At 40.5% G+C, this 18178-nt stretch overlaps 1 protein-coding gene across 8 annotated transcripts in view; it reads right to left on the reverse strand.

The window, feature by feature from the left end:
* The window catches only part of PCDH11X (protocadherin 11 X-linked), a 998691-nt gene extending 982312 nt beyond the window's left edge, over positions 1 to 16379 (reverse strand). For 5 of the 8 annotated variants that reach the window (XM_027533413.1, XM_027533412.1, XM_027533410.1 and 2 more), the window contains exon 1: positions 16032 to 16379. The gene's annotated coding sequence lies outside the window, so the exon portion shown is untranslated. The remainder of the gene's footprint in view (positions 1 to 16031) is intronic. The other 3 variants (XM_027533415.1, XM_027533416.1, XM_027533414.1) reach the window with 2 other exon arrangements.
* Positions 16380 to 18178: the final 1799 nt, after the last annotated feature.

Raw genomic sequence — 18178 nt, forward strand, 5'->3', positions numbered from 1 at the left:
CTCATGAGATTCATTAAAGGAACCAAACAGGGTTTGCTTCTCTGACAACAAAAGATATTTTTGTAATACCTTCTAATAATCTAGTTCTTCCAAGGGAAAACAAAATGTGATTTCCCAGTGGGTAAAACTATTCACCCCACGTGATTAACTACTATTACAAAAAATTATCTTAAAAGAAATGCTTGAATATAATTCAAATAAAATGAGAAACCTGAAACCTCTCAAAGTTGCAGGTTGCAAGCATTGCCAAGACTTAGAGCAATACACCTTAGTTTATGACTTAACATTCTATATCTAAGCCAACCCACTGCAGTAATAGATTTTCCTTTTTTTCCTTTCAAATACTCTGCCTCCAGACCTATTCTCATAAATAATTTTATCTTTACAGAGAAAGAAAACTCTTAGGAACTTGGCTTTTGTGTATTTTAAATTGGAAACAAATCCTCATTTCTTTTTGTAAAAAGCCTTATTGGATTTATCCATCACAAGTACTCTTTTCTTGTTCAATATGATCACATCCTTATCTCCCAGCTCACAATGACAATTGTGTCATTGCATACTTATGTTATATGTTTGAAATGACTAAAACCAGTGATATCCTAATTGTGCCAAATAAAATTCAATAAGTGCTCACTACAACTTTCTAATACAAATTAAAGACTCCTAAAAGATTAAACATAATAAACAATTGTTCCTTTGATGCATAACCTTAATCATATTTGAACCCTCAATTATATTACATACACTGGCTGATGGAATGAATATTTTTCCAGGGATCATGAGAATAAGGATCTAGTGCAGTCTTTGACATTCAATAGGTATGTGAACTTAAGAGGGAAAAAATCTTGTCCAAGTGGCATTGCTCATAAGTCAAAATGGTTAATACCTATTTCACAGGACTGTTGTGAGATTCAGATGAGATAAAATTTGTAAAATCCTAAAGTGCAAATAAAACAATTTAAATGATAATGTAATCAGTCACATATTTAGAAACCTGGTGTTAGTGCCTGTCATATTTACCAAGAGGTGCCATTTCAGGTAATTTCTTGATAATTTCTTTAGATTTAATGCAAAGACTCATGATGCATCTACTTTGGGTTTTGTATGCTTTTTTTGGTAAATTATTAGTTTTTTCCATAAATGCACTTGTTTCAATTTCTGGAAAAGCTTGTGTTTAAGTGATTTAGTTGCTATCATTAGTGTATGATATAAATAATATAGAAAATATAATAACTTTCTCAAAGAAAATATTAAACATTATATTATCAGAATGTCCTCCATTTATTTGAAAGATGATACTTCCTTGAGTTGTCAGTCTCTATCCTGGAATCTAATCTTAACTTGGAATTCTCAATTTTTTCCAGTGAATATAATCAACCCATTTCCTTAGTAATGCTATTACTAACTTTTGCAATTCTGTATTATTAGCAATTACAAGCACTTCAACATTTAATGTATATTATATGACATTATCTACTGGCTGATTGTGTTTAATCTTCACTGACACCTATTTTAAATGTTTACTAAAATTATATGACTTATGATTCAAATTTTGTCCAGTGAAACAATATTTTCCTCTTACTTAAAAAATCTCATTCTATTAAGATGTATCCATATTTCCTCTGAAACAGGAAAAAGGAGAACTGGTCTAAAGTTATACAGCTGGATTTGATTACTCTAGTTCACAAAATTTTGTTTAATATTTTCAGCATTTCTCATAGTTGTTAGATTAGTCCAAGAAATTATCTTATATTTTTATTCTGGTTGTTGTGATCCTGAAGTATTTTGGTGTTTTACATGAGTCAATTTTATATAATTTTTGAGTTTTAGGGCCATTGTAAATTGACTCAATTTTTTCCTCATTCTGTCTTAAGTTTTGACCAGCATATTTTCATAGAAGTACAGTAATATCTCTACTTTCTATAGTTTCCATCACTAGCCTTTGAAAATTGAATTTGAAGAAGTCTGTTATTTTTCTCTTTTTTTGGTCCCTTTTTTTTTTTTGCTTTCTTTTTTTTAAATTTTATTTTATTTTTTAATTTTTATTATTATTATTATTATTAATTTTTTTACTTTACAATATTGTATTGGTTTTGCCATACATCAACATGAATCCACCATGGGTGTACACATGTCTTTTCCTCTTCATGTACTTCGGAGTTTCCTCCTTAAAAAAAAAAAAAGATATATGATATTTTGCTTGCTATACATGCTTCCTCAGGCACATGGAAACAGTCTATGCTTAAAATTAATAAATAAGAGTAATGAAATCCAAGGCAATTTTGGCAGACATCCAAGTTCATTTAGCACTTACAAAAGTATTTTAGTCCAGTTGGCCCTTTAGTTCACTGAGATCATGAAGTTGCACCAAACAAGCTTTGCTGTTGCACTTACAAAAGTATTTTAGTCCAGTTGGCCCTTTAGTTCACTGAGATCATGAAGTTGCACCAAACAAGCTTTGCTGTTGCTATTAAAGTATCAGAGCTTAGCAAAGACTAATAAAGTTTCATTAGGAAGGCGGTAGCTGCTGAATCCCAATGCCACAATTAAGACACGAAGTGACAATTTTTTCGTTCCCCTCACCCTGCCAGAACCACAACTGTGCCTAACAAACACAGTCTAAACACTCACAACTTGACTTATCTCAATAGCTGTTTTCAACATTGTTTGACACTGGTTCTATACCAAATTGTACTGCATACAAAGAAACGGAACTACGAAAATTTCTTAGACGGATTATGAATGAAAAGTTCTGTTGGATTAAATGGCTATTCTGCTGCAATCTATGATAAAAATCTAGGTGTGAAGAAAGCAGCTCCATGGGCTTTGAGTAGAATTTTAGGGGATAGCAAATATAAAATAACCTTTACCAAGTATCTTTTGTTGCTGTTGTTGTTGTTACCTTGAAAAATGTCAGACACAAAAAGAAACTAAAAATAATGTTTTCAACTTAGGTAAATGAAAATTTAATTAATCATTGTACCCTGCATGCAAGCATACATGCTAAGTCGCTTCAGTCGTGCCTGACTTTACAACCCCATGGACTGTAGCCCACCAGGCTCCTCTGTCCATGGAATTCTCCATGCAAGAGTACTGGAGCAGGTTGTCATGCCCTCCTTCAGGGGATCTTCCCAACCCAGGAATCAAACTCACCTCTCTACCATGCAGGTTCTTTACCACTAGCATTACCTCAGAAGCCCCATTTTATTCTGATATCTGAATAATTAACTGTTATGTTCATTTTAAATATGTCATAAACAAATATCTTCAAGGATCTATACCATATTAAATTCAGAATTTTTGGATCTTTTTGAAAAACATTTTATAGTATTAGCAAGCTATTGACACTGTGGTCAATGGTTTTCTTTTTGAAAAAGTATAACTGTATGTATGTAGTCCTTATACATATATTTGACAATATAATGAGCAAGAAACTTTTATTCTGAACTATAGTTTCAACTGATCTAGCTACATCAAAGATTAAGATCAATTTTAATATCCATGTACAATAAGCATATATCATTTTTAATTTTTATATATTACATCCTTTGCAAAATAGCTAAATTCAATCTTTAAATCTGTAAACTTTTGCTTACTTCACTTTTTTCATGCTTGTTTACCAGACTAAAAATTAACCCTTCTTTTTCAATGTGGATTGAGAGGCAACAGCATCCTACATTCCTAGGGAACTTGTTAGAAACGCAGAATTTCAGGCCCCAGCTACAATCTACAGAATCAGAATGTGCATTTTAACAGGGTTCACAGATGAAAGGGATGTGCATTAAAATTTGAAAAGCACAGGAATAGAACTTAACTTCCTAGAAACTAGAGTTTAAAATAAATCATCAGCAGTGATGGTGACTGATTAGAAGCTCTATTTCTTGCTCAAGTGCTTAGCTTCTATTATAGCTGCACTGTTTTATATATATATATGTATATATATTAGCATTGGCCTTATATTCCCATGGGCTTCCCAGGTGGCTCAGCTGGTAAAGAATCTGTCCACAACGTGGGAGACCGGTTCAATCCCTGGCTTGGGAAGATCCCCTGGAGAAGGGAACAGCTATTCACTGTGGTATTCTGGCCTGGAGAATTCCATGGACTGTATAGTCCATGGGGTCACAAAGAGTCAGACACGACTGAGTGACTTTCACTTTACATTCCCATAACTGTTTACTCTTGTATGCAATTTGAAGGTATTTAGAAGCCATGTGATATTTAATGTATTCCAACTCCCTTCCTCAAATAATCCTTCTTTGCACTCATTCACTTTATAAAATGGAAAGCATAGATTGTAACTGTTTTATCTCGTGAATGTTAAAACTGAATTCATGGGCTTAGAAAAGTTGTAGGACAAGGGATGATATAAGAAATGTGGAGCCTGACTGAAGGCTAAAATGTCGGTCTTAAACTGAGCGATATTTTCCTGGTGTGAGCAGAAAGAACAATGGAAATTCTTCCTCATGACCATAAAGCAAGCTCTCTGTAAAAGTTTTATCCTATTTGTGTGTTTTTGCATGTGTTTATTACCCATCCTTAAGTCTCTGTTTTTTAAAAAAATTCATGTATTCCCACATTTCTTTCGAAGATTTTTGATCCTAGTAAAATTAGCAAACAAGTATCAAATAACAGTTAAGGTATTCTAAATACACAATATGAGGAGTGAGAGAGAAGCCAGCCTAGGCATTTTCAAAAAGGTTGCATATTTCACACTAAACTGAAAACCAGGTCCTATCACCTAACACTCTGAGAGTGTTCTTCTCTTTTTGATTTCCTTTCCCCTATTTCTTCCCCTCGGCCACAAAGTAAAATAAAGCAGTGTAAGGTTATTCAGGGGAGAAAAGTAAGCTTTGTTTAGCACATTCTGCCTGACCCATACTCCGGCCTGACCTTTGCCTGACCCATACTCCTGAAACTGTGTACAAAGCCCTGTGTCCTTGTTTTTTGAAGTAAAATGCTGTCTCAAGAGTTAATGACTGTGAAATGTGAAGACATAGAAACAAAGAATATCTGTTGGGCTAAGGAACTGGTAACAATTTAGACTGCAATTCTGCCACATAACAGAATCACCAAACTCCCAGTTCCCTGAAAGATACAGATAAAGGCCTGACACACATTTCTGAGTTGTTTTTACAGGAAGCAGACCCCCTACCACCACCACCCAGATGAAAACTGCTGATCACAAGCACATAGACCCCAAACTGGCTGAAACCAGAATGCTGATGATGCTTGAAACCTCACCGTGATGCCAATCAATCCAAGAACTGTCCACCAGCTGATCATGCCCTGCTCCTCGAACACTATAAAACTCCTCCCTACTCCCTCCAGGGTGAGTCACATGGTCTTCAGGGCATTAGCCCACTGTGGCCTCTTTTGCCTGGCAAAGCAATAAAAGCTACTCTTTTCTACTTCACTGAAAACTCTGTCTCCATGTTTCTATTTGGCATTGGTGAACAGAGGCCAAGTTTCTACAAAACTCCCTTACACACAATCCTGACATGAGCTGCAAGATCATGCAACATACCAAAGTTTAGAAAATTCACTTACAAATTTTCCCAAATTATATTTAAACATTCAGAAAAATGTACATTTAAGTCCTTAGGTAAATATCCATTTATAAAAACAAAACCATTCTTTGGGGTATGTATACATCTTGCTATCTTAAGTAAATGGGCTTTTCAAGTAATTTTAAAAGAGTTAAAATATTTATACACTTTAATGCATAGATACTTTAGTCTACTCACTTTGCCTTCATGTCAAGACTACATTTTTCATGTTTTATAACATAATATGCACAACAAAGGTGTTTTTAATAATCTAAGTTAAAAAAAAAGTGTAGAAAATATACCATTTTCTATGTCTAAGTCAGATTGGGAAATTTTCCAGCTTAATAAAGCCAAAGAAATAAACAAACAAATCCTGGATATTTTTAACTTTCTGATAAGGTACAAAACTATTATGGCATTTGAGCAAAGGAGGGAAAAGGCAAGGTTGCAGAGTAAACTAAATAATGTTATCCCCTAATACCTCGTATGAGGTCCTGTTACACTCATTTTACATTTCTGAGCCTTAGTTTTCTTGTCTGTGAAATTAAAGAGTTGGATTAAATGCTCTTTCTGGCCCCTTCCAGTTTCAGAGTTTATGAAACCTGGGCCATTCTTGGCGTACTGTAATGAACCACCTGACAGTATTTGTTAAATTTAATATGACTATATGTTACATCTTTGGTGGTGCTTACTATGCCCAATCAGAATATAAGCTTCTCAAAGGACATACTGCCTTAAACTTCTTTAAGAACTCCCTTTCTTAACCCAGTCCAACCACTGCATTTAAAATTTGCAATGCTGAACAAGCAATAGGCTTTTAGATATTGAGGACTAATGAATCCAGGTATTGAAACCGGAAATATCTGTAGAGCCACATGATAAGGACGGAATATATGGTAGAGCTTTCTGTAAAACATCATAAACATTTTTTCCTTCATTGGAAAGGGCCTTGAAATAATGTAAAATTTCTCCAAGTTACTTTTGGGAAAACTGTATTCCAGGGAGATGAAGTTATTTGCCTAAGATCACTCTCTGGATACCAACAAAATATCAATCATAAAATATATTGTGTTCACACAATTTAAATAAACCTTTTGCTCTCATTTCCTATACCAAAAAGCGCAGGATGAAGGAGTTCATAATCCTGAAGGCAACAGAAAATGGTTTGCACATCAGGAGCTTAATGTCCTTCAGTTTAAATGATATAAACCTACACACAATTGATTCCTAAAGATATTTTGCTTCAAAGATGGCATATCAGAACAAAGTCAGTATTTACAAATCACTGTCAAACAGTCTCTAAAACAAATCATATATAAAATATAAATGTCTTTCAAGAAAAATGAATTAGGCAATAACACTAAATATTTTCCACATTAGGTAAGCTTAAACTTTATGGAGGGTCATTTTGATGGGTCATATCTTGAATTATTCTTATAAATAAAATAGAGAAATTATATGAGCATATATGAGCATGTACTGTTAAATTTCAATAGTCTTATAAATATATATATATAAAGATATATATATATATATATATCTTATATAGTTTTTACAGGGTTAGTGCACAAAGACTTAAAAGAGGAGGAGAATATGACACAAGTAGACAGTTAATCGACAAGCTTATTTAGATATATTCAAATATACTTTGAAAATGTTTTTTTTAATCCAAGAAGCATTCTTTTTTTTTTTTTTTTAACATTCAGATCTTTGAGGAAATATACTCAAAATAAATGAGTGGCAAGACAGGGTGTTGGCAAAAGCCCTTGCTTGGAAGCCAAAGTCCTATATAAACTTCCCCTCTTGCTACCTGGAAAGCCTTAGACAGGATTTCATTTGTTTGACCTTCAGTTTCCCCATTGAAAAAATAGGTACAACCATGTTTTTTCTACTTAAAAGATTTTTATGAGACTAGAATGATATACTTTTAAAATTATATAAAATACTCTGTAAATTAAATTAGCGGAATGAATTGAAACAAAAAGGTACCTTAAATTTTAATGTTTTGTTTACATTTCATATGATGACAATAAATGAATTATAAAAATCAGTAATATCTCAATTTGCATTCTAATCAATTGAAATTTTAAAAGAAATGAATTTTCACCTGCCGTTGCTACTGCTAAGTCATTTCAGTCGTGTCCAACTCTGTGAGACCCCGTAGACGGCAGCCCATCAGGCTCCCCCGTCCCTGGGATTCTCCAGGCAAGAATACTGGAGTGGGTTGCCATTTCCTTCTCCAATGCATGAAAGTGAAAAGTGAAAGTGAAGTTTCTCAGTCGTGTCCAACTCCTAGGGACCCCATGGACTGTAGCCTACCAGGCTCCTCCGTCCATGGGATTTTCCAAGCAAGAGTACTGGAGTGGGTTGCCATTGCCTTCTCCGGAATTTTCATCTAGTTTAATTCAAATCCATCAGGAAATTAGTTTTATTATCGTGCTAGAAGATAAGTTAGATTAATAAAATAACTTTAAGAGAAGAGAGAAAAATCCTCTCCTAGATTTTATTCTCTTCTTTCCTCTTTCCTCTTTCCTCTTTTTGGAGGAAGAAAATTTGGTAGTAGTTTTTCCAAATGTACATATTCAAGATGAGCAGATTAGGTGGAAAAAAAATTCTTTCAAATCTGGGATGAAAATGGCAACTATAGCTATCGTTACTTTAAGTTTCAAAATTTATTATACTGATTTCACACTTAACACATTAAAGACAATTAAAAGGACAGTTTAAATCCTTGATCAGTTGAGGGTGTTTAAACTGCAAAGGATAATAGAAGCATTCTGGATTTCTGCCAAGTCACTCTTCTAATTCAAAAACTATAATTGAAAAAAGACCCTTTATTCAATTTATTTTCACTGTCTGATAATGAGAATGCAGTCTTTCTACAGATATAACCAAATCTCAACACACTTTATACCCTAAAATAGTTTGCTTCATGTGATAAACCTGTGCTTTACAATTAATGTTGTATTGAACATAAATTTTGAGGGACCTTGGCAGACACATCATTTTATACTTTTTCTTAACAAAAGACACTACATTTCAAAAGAACTTCTATTGAAAAATAACACCTTTTCAAACAGCATTAGACTAACTTAAACAATGCAAGTCAGTCTGGAATATCAAGGCATCTTCATTCTAGATACTGAATGATCAATAAAATCTTCCAATAATAGAACTCTGTTCAGACAATGACATACAATTTGAAATGTTATAAAGTCAATCTAATTAAATGTACTTATAAATTTTATTTTTCCCAAAGGTAAAATTTACATATGTCATTGATGGAAGAATGTGTCATCTATTTTTATGGCATACTCTTTCTTAAATACCCAATTCCCAATGATGCTGAGCCAACCTCAGTACATGGAGAAGTATGGACAATTTGAGAATTGCCCATTTCCCTCATACACAAAAATATCTTTTCACCAACACATAAAAAGCAAGGGTTCCTTTGACTCTGAAGAGGCAAACCTGTTGTAGAGGAAAACCTGTCTGAGGAGGATGGCCTCTCAAAATACTTAAATCTGAGCCACTATGACAATTCCACAAAGCAAAAAGGAGGAGGAATAAAACAGAAATAAACTTTCACTGAAAATATAAATAGAATAACCCATGGGAAGAGGAAAAACCAGAAAGAATGGGATGCAAAGAAACAGATTCAGAGTGTGTGATGAGAAATTCAGAAAAGTTGTAATTACTACCCAAAGTACAATGTTTAAATCCCTTGTGGTAACCAAAGGAAAACAGACATTTTCAGGCATTTATATACACACACACACATACACATATATATAAGCTAGTGGAGGTGATAGAACTCCAGTTAAGCCATTCCAAATCCTGAAAGATGATGCTGTGAAAGTGCTGCACTCAATATGCCTGAAAATTTGGAAAACTCAGCAGTGGCCACAGGACTGGAAAAGGTCAGTTTTCATTCCAATCCCAAAGAAAAGCAATGCCAAAGAATGCTCAAACTACCGCACAATTGTACTCATCTCACACGCTAGTAAAGTACTGCTCAAAATTATCCAAGCCAGGCTTCAGCAATACATGAACCGTGAACTTCCTGATGTTCAAGCTGGTTTTAGAAAAGGCAGTGGAACCAGAGATCAAATTGCCAACATCCACTGGATCATGGAAAAAGCAAGAGAGTTCCAGAAAAAAACATCTATTTCTGCTTTATTGACTATGCCAAAGCCTATGACTCTGTGGATCACAATCAACTGTGGAAAATTCTGAAAGAGATGGGAATACCAGACCATCTGATCTGCCTCTTGAGAAATTTGTATGCAGGTCAGGAAGCAACAGTTAGAACTGGACATGGAACAACAGACTCGTTCCAAATAGGAAAAGGAGTTTGTCAAGGCTGTATTTTGTCACCCTGTTTATTGAACTTATATGCAGAGTACATCATGAGAAATGCTGGACTAGAAGAAATACAAGCTGGAATCAAGATTGCTGGGAGAAATATCAATAAACTCAGATATGCAGATGACACCACCCTTATGGCAGAAAGTGAAGAGGAACTAAAAAGCCTCTTGATGAAAGTGAAAGTGGAGAGTGAAAAAGTTGGCTTAAAGCTCAACATTCAGAAAATGAAAATTATGGCATCCGTTCCCATCACTTCATGGCCAATAGATGGGGAAACAGTGCAAACCATGGCTGAGTTTATTTTTGGGGGCTCCAAAATCACTGTAGATGGTGATTGCAGCCATGACATTAAAAGACACTTGCTCCTTGGAAGGAAAGTTATGACCAACCTAGATAGCATATTCAAAAGCAGAGACATTACTTTGTCAACAAAGGTCCGTCTGGTCAAGGCTATGGTTTTTCCAGTAGTCATGTATGGATGTGAGATTTGGACTATAAAGAAAGCTGAGCGCTGAAGAATTGATTCTTTTGAACTGTGGTGTTGGAGAAGACTCTTGAGAGTCCCATGGATTGCAAGGAGATCCAACCAGTCCATCCTAAAGGAGATCAGCCCTGGATGTTCATTGGAGGGACTGATGTTGAAGCTGAGGCTCCAATACTTTGGCCCCATGATGCGGAGAGCTCATTCACTTGAAAAGATCCTGATGCTGGGAAAGAGTGAGGGCAGGAGGAGAAGGGGACAACACAGGATGAGATGTTTGGATGGCATCACTGACACAATGGACATGGGTTTGGGTGGACCCGGGGGAGTTGGTGATGGACAGGGAGGCCTTGCGTACTGTGGTTCATGGGGTCGCAAAGAGTCGGACATGACTGAGTGACTGAAATGAACTGAACTGAACTGAATGGTTGATAGAGAAACAGCTGAAGCTGGTAGTTCAGTTCAGTTGTCACTCAGTCGTGTCCGACTCTTTGCGACCCCATGAATCGCAGCACACCAGGCCTCCCTGTCGATCACCAACTCCTGGAGTTCACTCAGACTCACGTCCATCGAGTCAGTGATGCCATCCAGCCATCTCATCCTCTGTCGTCCCCTTCTCCTCCTGCCCCCAATCCCTCCCAACATCAGGGTCTTTTCCAATGAGTCAACTCTTCGCATGAGGTGGCCAAAGTACTGGAGTTTCAGCTTTAGCATTATTCCTTCCAAAGAAATCCCAGGGCTGATCTCCTTCAGAAGCTGGTAAGGGTGGGAGAAATGATATGGGACATGGAGATGATGCAAGGAGGTATGTGGAAAACGGAGTGCAGTGGGCTTTATAAATGTGCTTGCAAGTTGCTGAAGGAGTTTACTCTAATGGTAGAAGATGGGGAGTTTGGAAGGCTTGGTGGGGAAGGTGAGATGACCCTAAAGATAAAACTATAGAGATGATTAGAACTAAAGAGAAATTTTCTTTCAGCAAATAGCATTCATTTATTTCTTAGTTGTACTGCTTTACCTTGTGTGGTGTGTGGGTTTAGGCCCTCTTCAAAATGTGTCCTGCTTTCTGGATATGACAATATCTTCTTAACTTATTTACCTTCACTCTCTATTCCAATATCTTAGTTTACTCAAATACACATTTAAAGACATTTAAAAACAAGAAAAATATTTCTATTGTGTGCCATCTACTGCCCATTTTTTTTTCACCCTGTTTTGTTGTTGTTAACATACCTACTTGTTAACATACCTACTTTAAAAATGTTCAAAGTGGCCTATGCCTACAACATACACACAAAACTGCTAACTCCACAGTGGGACATCAACCCCACCACCACCACCACCTTACTTAGTCTGTACCAGGCTCTTTCAAGTCCATTTCTTGGCTAGTCACTGCTTAGGAATGCCTATTTTTCAAAGCCATAGAGACATCGTCTTTATGAATCTTTTCTCAACCTCTTAGCAAAAATTAATTCCTCCCTCGATTATGTTCAATTAGAGCATTAATCACATTGTATTATAAATTTGTCAGTCTCCTGGCTCACAGAAGCCCCAGATACCTTTCCACATGCTCTTTTATATTCCTGGAGCCTACCACATTGTCTGGCACAGTAGGTTTGCAGATTCTTTGGTGAATAAGTAAACATATTACACCTCCTTTAAAATACATGAAACAAGATTATTGAAGAAAATTAGATTTCAAAATTTCATCCCCTGAATAATTCCCCTTCCCACTAATAGAAAAATGTGGCAGCTATACATATTTTGTCAATTTGGTTTAAAGCCAGTGGCTTCTATAAAGGCTCCTTGTCTGGGAGCCTCCCCTCCCTTCCCCAAGAACCTTATAAATCCTGGCTAAAGGCTGTTATGGATTGCTTGCACAGAGAAAAGGAGAATTTTCTACTTTCTAAATCCCTTACCAGATTTCTCCCTGCCACCAGCAGTCTGGAAGCTCTCTATCAGGAATTTCTATCTTGCAAAGAAAATGAAGTTTTGAATACCAGGAGAAGAAATGTGTAAACTGCAATTCCTTCTGCCAGGACTCCCAGCTGCCAAAAGCCAACACGGCTTGGACATCCATCAGAATTGCATTCAGGTGATTATTTTTTAAAGGGGGGCTCCTTTCAATCCTAAGCAAATTATGGAACCCTAGAAAATGAATGCACTTTTATGCTTGGTCTGAGTTTTCTTTCCATTCCTGTATTGCAAACGCATAGGAACTTTTTTGCTGCTGTTGCTGATATACAAAACCCTAGATTTACAAAACGGAAGAATTCTCTGCTTCTGCTCCCTTTTACCCAAAATCCCCTACCTACCTCCAAACCAAAATACAGTCAGTAGGTAAGCTTTTTATTGCGATCCCCTCTGATGGTAATTTCCTTGGAAAGGAAGCTCAGTTCCGAGGCCCAGATGCCTCCACACACCCTGCCTCCGCCCCTCCTTCTTGCCCTGTACAGCCTTCTCCAAGGGCGCGCTGCGGTCCTTCTCCCAGAGCTAAAGAAAGAATTGTCCGTAATCAGGGAAAACTGATTAGCCTCCAATTCCGGGAAGCAGGGGTTTGCTCCGTAAAAGGAGAAGAGCAAACTCAGAAAGGAAGACGCAGCGGGCTTCCGTCTTGTAAAACCCCATTCCTGAACGTTCCCAATTTGGCGCTCCGGCCTCTGAAAGTGACTGCGCAGCCTTATAATAAAGAGGACGGTGGCCTCTCCCCTGCGGCAGCAGCCCTCAGAGCCTTTCCGCAACTTCCAATCATCAGTCCCTTCTTTCACTGAAAGGGGACCCTCCACACAGTGCAAGCCCACCTCCGATCGCCCTCCTTCCCCACCGCACCATTTCACTGGGAATAAGACCCTCTTCGCCTTCTAGGGGGCTTACTCTGTTGAAGGCAAAGAGCCACAAGATTTTAAGGATGCCAGTCTTCATATCACCCGGGGAGGACAGATGACAGTGGAAATTTAATGCTGGTAACTGTTATTATTTCATCTTTAAAACTTGCCCTCCAGAACGAAGCTAAATAAGTGGATTCACGTTGAATAGTGAAGGTGCAAGCTGAAAAGGAGCGGGGTTATTGGGTGGGGGTCGTGGGGAACAGGGAAACGGAGGGAAGGAGTGCAGAAAGACCCTAAATCTGTATTAGACTCCGGGGTTCAAAACCTGCCCCGGTCCAGGCTGCAGTAACCCCTCCACCCCACGCCCCCGGCGCCTCGGCCAGGGAGCCGGAAGGAGGGGCCGAGAGCTAGTGCGCGGGAAGGAGGCCGAGAGAAGCGAGGGCGGCTGCGCACAGGGAGGGCGCCGGGCTGGGCCGCTCGCTCAGCCTCCTCTCGGCCCGCTGAGCCGTTCTGGGGCTGACATCATTGCCAGAAGGAGGGGCTGCCCGTGCCAAAGCGACTGGAGAACAAGGTTCTCAGGCCTCGCTGGCGTAGGCGCTCCCTCGCCGCTTAGCAGGCGCATCGCGGTGGCGACCAGATTCAGCCCGCGTGAGCTGAGCACGGCAATTCTTAATTTAGCGGAGGAAGGAAGATATCTTTAGACCTTAGCGCGTCCATCTTTGGGTTCATTCGTCAGAGCAGCCCGCACACCGTCCGCGCTTTCCTCTGATGAACCAGACAAAGGCAAGAAAGGGGGGAACATGTACAAATACTACTATTACTTCGACTTGCTTTCAAATGCCACCCCACCCCCCTACCCAGCGAAAGGTCAGCTCTGATTGTTTGAAACAAGATTAAGAGTGAAATTCTATCTAAGTTCACCAAGTTCAGAAGGTGCCCTCAAGTATCTTTTTTTTTTTTAAAGTCACACCTGTTTTAACCTTTAAGTGACGGGAGGGAGTCGCTTTAGTGTAAAGCGAGGCTACCTTGTCCGGTGTTTTGCTCACTGTTCAGTATTCTCGGCAGGCTCCTCAGGTTGTTTCCTTATTGCAACGTTAAGAGCACCAAAGCAGCTCTCCCAACACCATCGCCCCCTCCCATTATTTCCTGTCCCCCTCACCGTCTATCCCCACGTTTAAACACTTTCTTCCACACACTCTCCTTCGCACAGAAACGGTTCCTATGTGAGGTTTAAACCCAACCTGAAGATGTTTCCACTCAAGGACTCGCTTTTGTTTGGTTCTCCCAATTCAATTTTATTTATTCTTTTGTCCTCGCCTCTCTTCTCTCAAGTCTTTTGCTTTGTGCATTTGTGCCGCAGTGGCGCAAGTTTCGATTCCCAGCCCCCAGCCAACATTTTTAGAAAGGTACCCCGCTGGCAGACTCCAAGACAAGCCCTCAGACGCGCGGGCACACGCATTCAACACGCGCACTCCTGCGCCCCGCAACCCAAAAGCGGCCAAAGCAGTGAAGCGCGGAAGAGGCCATTTGCAGTTGAGCTTTATAAGTCTTTCCTTAGAGAAGGAAAGGAAGTGGCTGGCGCTATACACTCTTCAAAAGTGGTACCTCCCCCCTTTATTTTTTGCAAGGGGAGGATGTCAATTTGAGGCTAAGAGTGCACTTTCAAGTCGTGTTTCCAATCAAGGGCAGACTGCCACTCCGCTCTTCTAAGTCTCTGAAGAAAAGACTCATTTGCGGCTATGCCTTTTTAAAAAGTCACCTTTTCTGAAGACTCTCTTAAGAGGCATTCATTTTCGCGAAACGGGACTGTTTTATGGCTACGCGCTTTAAAAATTAATTCCTTTATGGACACATAAACTGTTTCTCGGTCCTATCTTAGTCAACGTCATTCATTTATGAGATAGCTAAGCGGGTTTTGGCTAAGGGCTGAAAAGTCATTTATTTTGGATAAAGAGCAGTCCCTTTATGTTTGACTAAGCTCCTAGAAAAAGTCTTTCTTTCTTTTTTTTTTTTTTTTAATGAGAAAATGATGCGTTTTTCGGCTACGAGACTGTAAGACGTTTCTTTAAAAAAAAAAAAAAAAAAAAAAAGCTAGGCAGAATTTTCCACACCTACCATCTCCATATACAGCAGGTGCTGACTGAGCACGGCCCCAGAAGTAGGGCGGGAAGGAAGGGCGGGGAGGCGAGGGGCAGGCGAAATTACATGGGAGACCCTGAGCACTCCGTGGCGCGCTGCGATCTCCTCTCTACGCCAAGGGTCGGGTCCTCAAGGACTAGGGCCAACCTGGCAAGGATCCAGACCTGGAGCCCCCAGAGATGGGAGTGCAGCGGTGCCAGACCACGCGAGAAGTCCGGAGCGGGCTCCAGGCTTTGCCGCTCGGTTCAGACCGCTCCTCCTGGCTAAACCGAGAATCTGGAGTGTGATCTTTTCTCAATCCCTGCTCTAATCTTGAGAGTTTGTCTCAGCTTCGCTGAAGCTGAAGCGAAAGACATTTTTGCACGGCCAATGTCGGGCAAATTCACGCGCGGACACTTTTCTGACACAAGTGTTTTCTTAAAGTAACCAAGGCAAGCCGACTGGTGGCTATGCCAAAAAGAGATTCTAGCTGCACTCACCTCCGGGGTTTGCTCTTAAATCCAGGGAAGAGATAGGGGAAGGGGGAAGGGAGGACACGGGAAGAGTTTCTAAAACCACTCTGTGGTCCTAATAAAGACCCTGAGAGCAGGCAGCCGGAACCTCCACGCACTAAGTGCGGGACTCACGCTTCACACGGCGCACTCTGTTCTGGCCCCGGGACCGGATACTTACCTTGTTGTCCACGCCACTAGAGTAGAAATGAGGTGGTAGGTTAAAAAAAAAAAAAAAAGCTTCTGCTCGCTCCACGGAGACTGCGATTGCTGTAGCGGGGCTCTGCCGCCACAGCTCGCAGTCCGCGGAGCAGTTGGAGTCTCAAAGCCTTCCTTTTAGGCTGATTGGGCCGCCCGGATTGCCTGGGGTTGCCCGGGCTGTCTGTGACGCCGTTGCCGCTGCCACTCTACGCACTCTTTTTCAGCTGGCTTTCCGCTTTGCCGCGCGGGTCGCTGCGTGCAGCTCAAGCTCACGGCTCCTCCTGCCCTGACAGTTCGCCGACTGCAAGGAGCCAGGGCCGAGCCAGCCCTTTTCAATGGCGAGGGGGAGGGACTCGATAGAGGGGGAGAAGGGGGAAGGAAGGGGGGTGAGCGAGTGGAAGGCGGGCGTGGGGAGAGAAGCGAACCAGTGCCCTGGCCGCCTGCTGGGAGGGGATGGCGCAGCACCAACTGCTGGGTACCCACCTCTGGTCCCCACTCCTTGCATCCCACATCCCCCACCGCTTCGGGGGAGGCCCCTCCCGGCTGACGGGCAACCGGGAAAGAAGGGCGTGGGCGAGATGGAGGTAAGCTTAGGAAGTTACTGTTCGCCGCCCCAAGCAGGCGGCAGAAAGCGTTCTGGCTGCACCCTCGCGTTCGGGACCCGCTGCTGGGAAAAACGCGCCGCTTTCCGGCTTCCCGCTTTGCTGAGCGAAACCGAGGGCACGTTCCGCTCCGCTCGGTCCTCCGCTCGCTGCTCTCTTTGGCTTCCCTTTAAGTTGAACTCATTCACATTATCTTACAGAAGTTTTATTTTTCTTGTTACGTGTGCTTTTCTCGTGATCCCGCTGACCGCCCTCAGTCCCGCTAGAGAACGAGCATCCAGCAGCACCATTGTCTCATACAAAGGATACTTAAGGCAGACTAGTGGAAGTAGGGGCAAAGCTGCAGTTGGAGCCGAGAGACTGTCTGTGCATATATTACACTCTGCTGTGAACCGGGTCTAGTCCCTCGCTTTCCTTCAGACGGATCGTCTGGGGGTAGCGGAGAGAGGAGTGAGGGGCGAAATCTAGCATTTGGCTACCCCAGAGAGCAAGTATGAGTGAGCCTAAGCAGGTTTGGGCTTTGGGCTGCTTTAGTGGGGTCCAGCCGCTTCTCTGCCGGGGACCAGGCAGCATCGCGGGCTTGGACAGCGCTTTTCCGTGGTGTAGGAAAGGATACAGGAGAGGGAGGAACCCAGCCGCAAGACATGCTTGCCAGCGCGCTCCGGCTGCCTAGTCGGTGACGCCCGGGCGAGCATCGCGGTGCCAGGTCTTCCAAGACTACTAGAGAGATCAGGGGCAGTCTGGCTGGTTTGTGACTCGGAACGGTTGTGGGTGTCTAGAAGCAGGGCTAATTCCCCCGTCCCTGTTATGGAATTACAAGCAAATAGCAACACCAACCAAAACCTTCCCAGCTGGTCTACTCCGATTCTTACTCCAAGGAACAAGTCCTTAAATTTACCCACTGGCTGGAGAATGAACCAGGTGAATGCTTTAATTTTTTTCCCAGAAAAAAAAAAAATGTAGTATTTTAGGTTTAGGTTTTAGCATCCGTTTTCCATGCTTAACCAATAGAAAAAACTTATCTTTCTAGTGCTCTGCTTTTTGGGGGAAAGAGGAAGCTCTCTTTCCTAAAATAAAAGAAGGAAAAGTAGATAATGTTTTCCGGCACCAAGAGCACAGTATTCACTTTTATTTTTGTCTACTGAATCGTAGGGGGAATACATCTGCATAGGGCTAGAACATCAAGAAGGGGATAATTTGTTCCAATTATCATGAGTTGATTTTATCTAATAGCTTATTCGTGGAAAGTTATTATTATTATTATTGAAGGGCAAATCTTTCTGACTTCTTTCGCCGGTATATCCCTCATTTCATAACTGCCTTCTTTCCAATTCCTGATATTTTAAAAGGATAAAACCCTAGTTCAGATAATGCTCACATAACCTTTTGTTTTTCTGTTGCTTTTTCTTTTCTTTTTTAAACATTTACAGCCACTACCAGAAGGAATAATAGCAACGCAGTTCAGGGCAGTCTGCATGAAAAGAGGATACAGGAAGTATTTACTGTTACATTTTACTCCTCATGT

This window comes from Bos indicus x Bos taurus, chromosome X, assembly GCF_003369695.1.
Source record: "Bos indicus x Bos taurus breed Angus x Brahman F1 hybrid chromosome X, Bos_hybrid_MaternalHap_v2.0, whole genome shotgun sequence".
Classification (NCBI taxonomy): domain Eukaryota; kingdom Metazoa; phylum Chordata; class Mammalia; order Artiodactyla; family Bovidae; genus Bos; species Bos indicus x Bos taurus.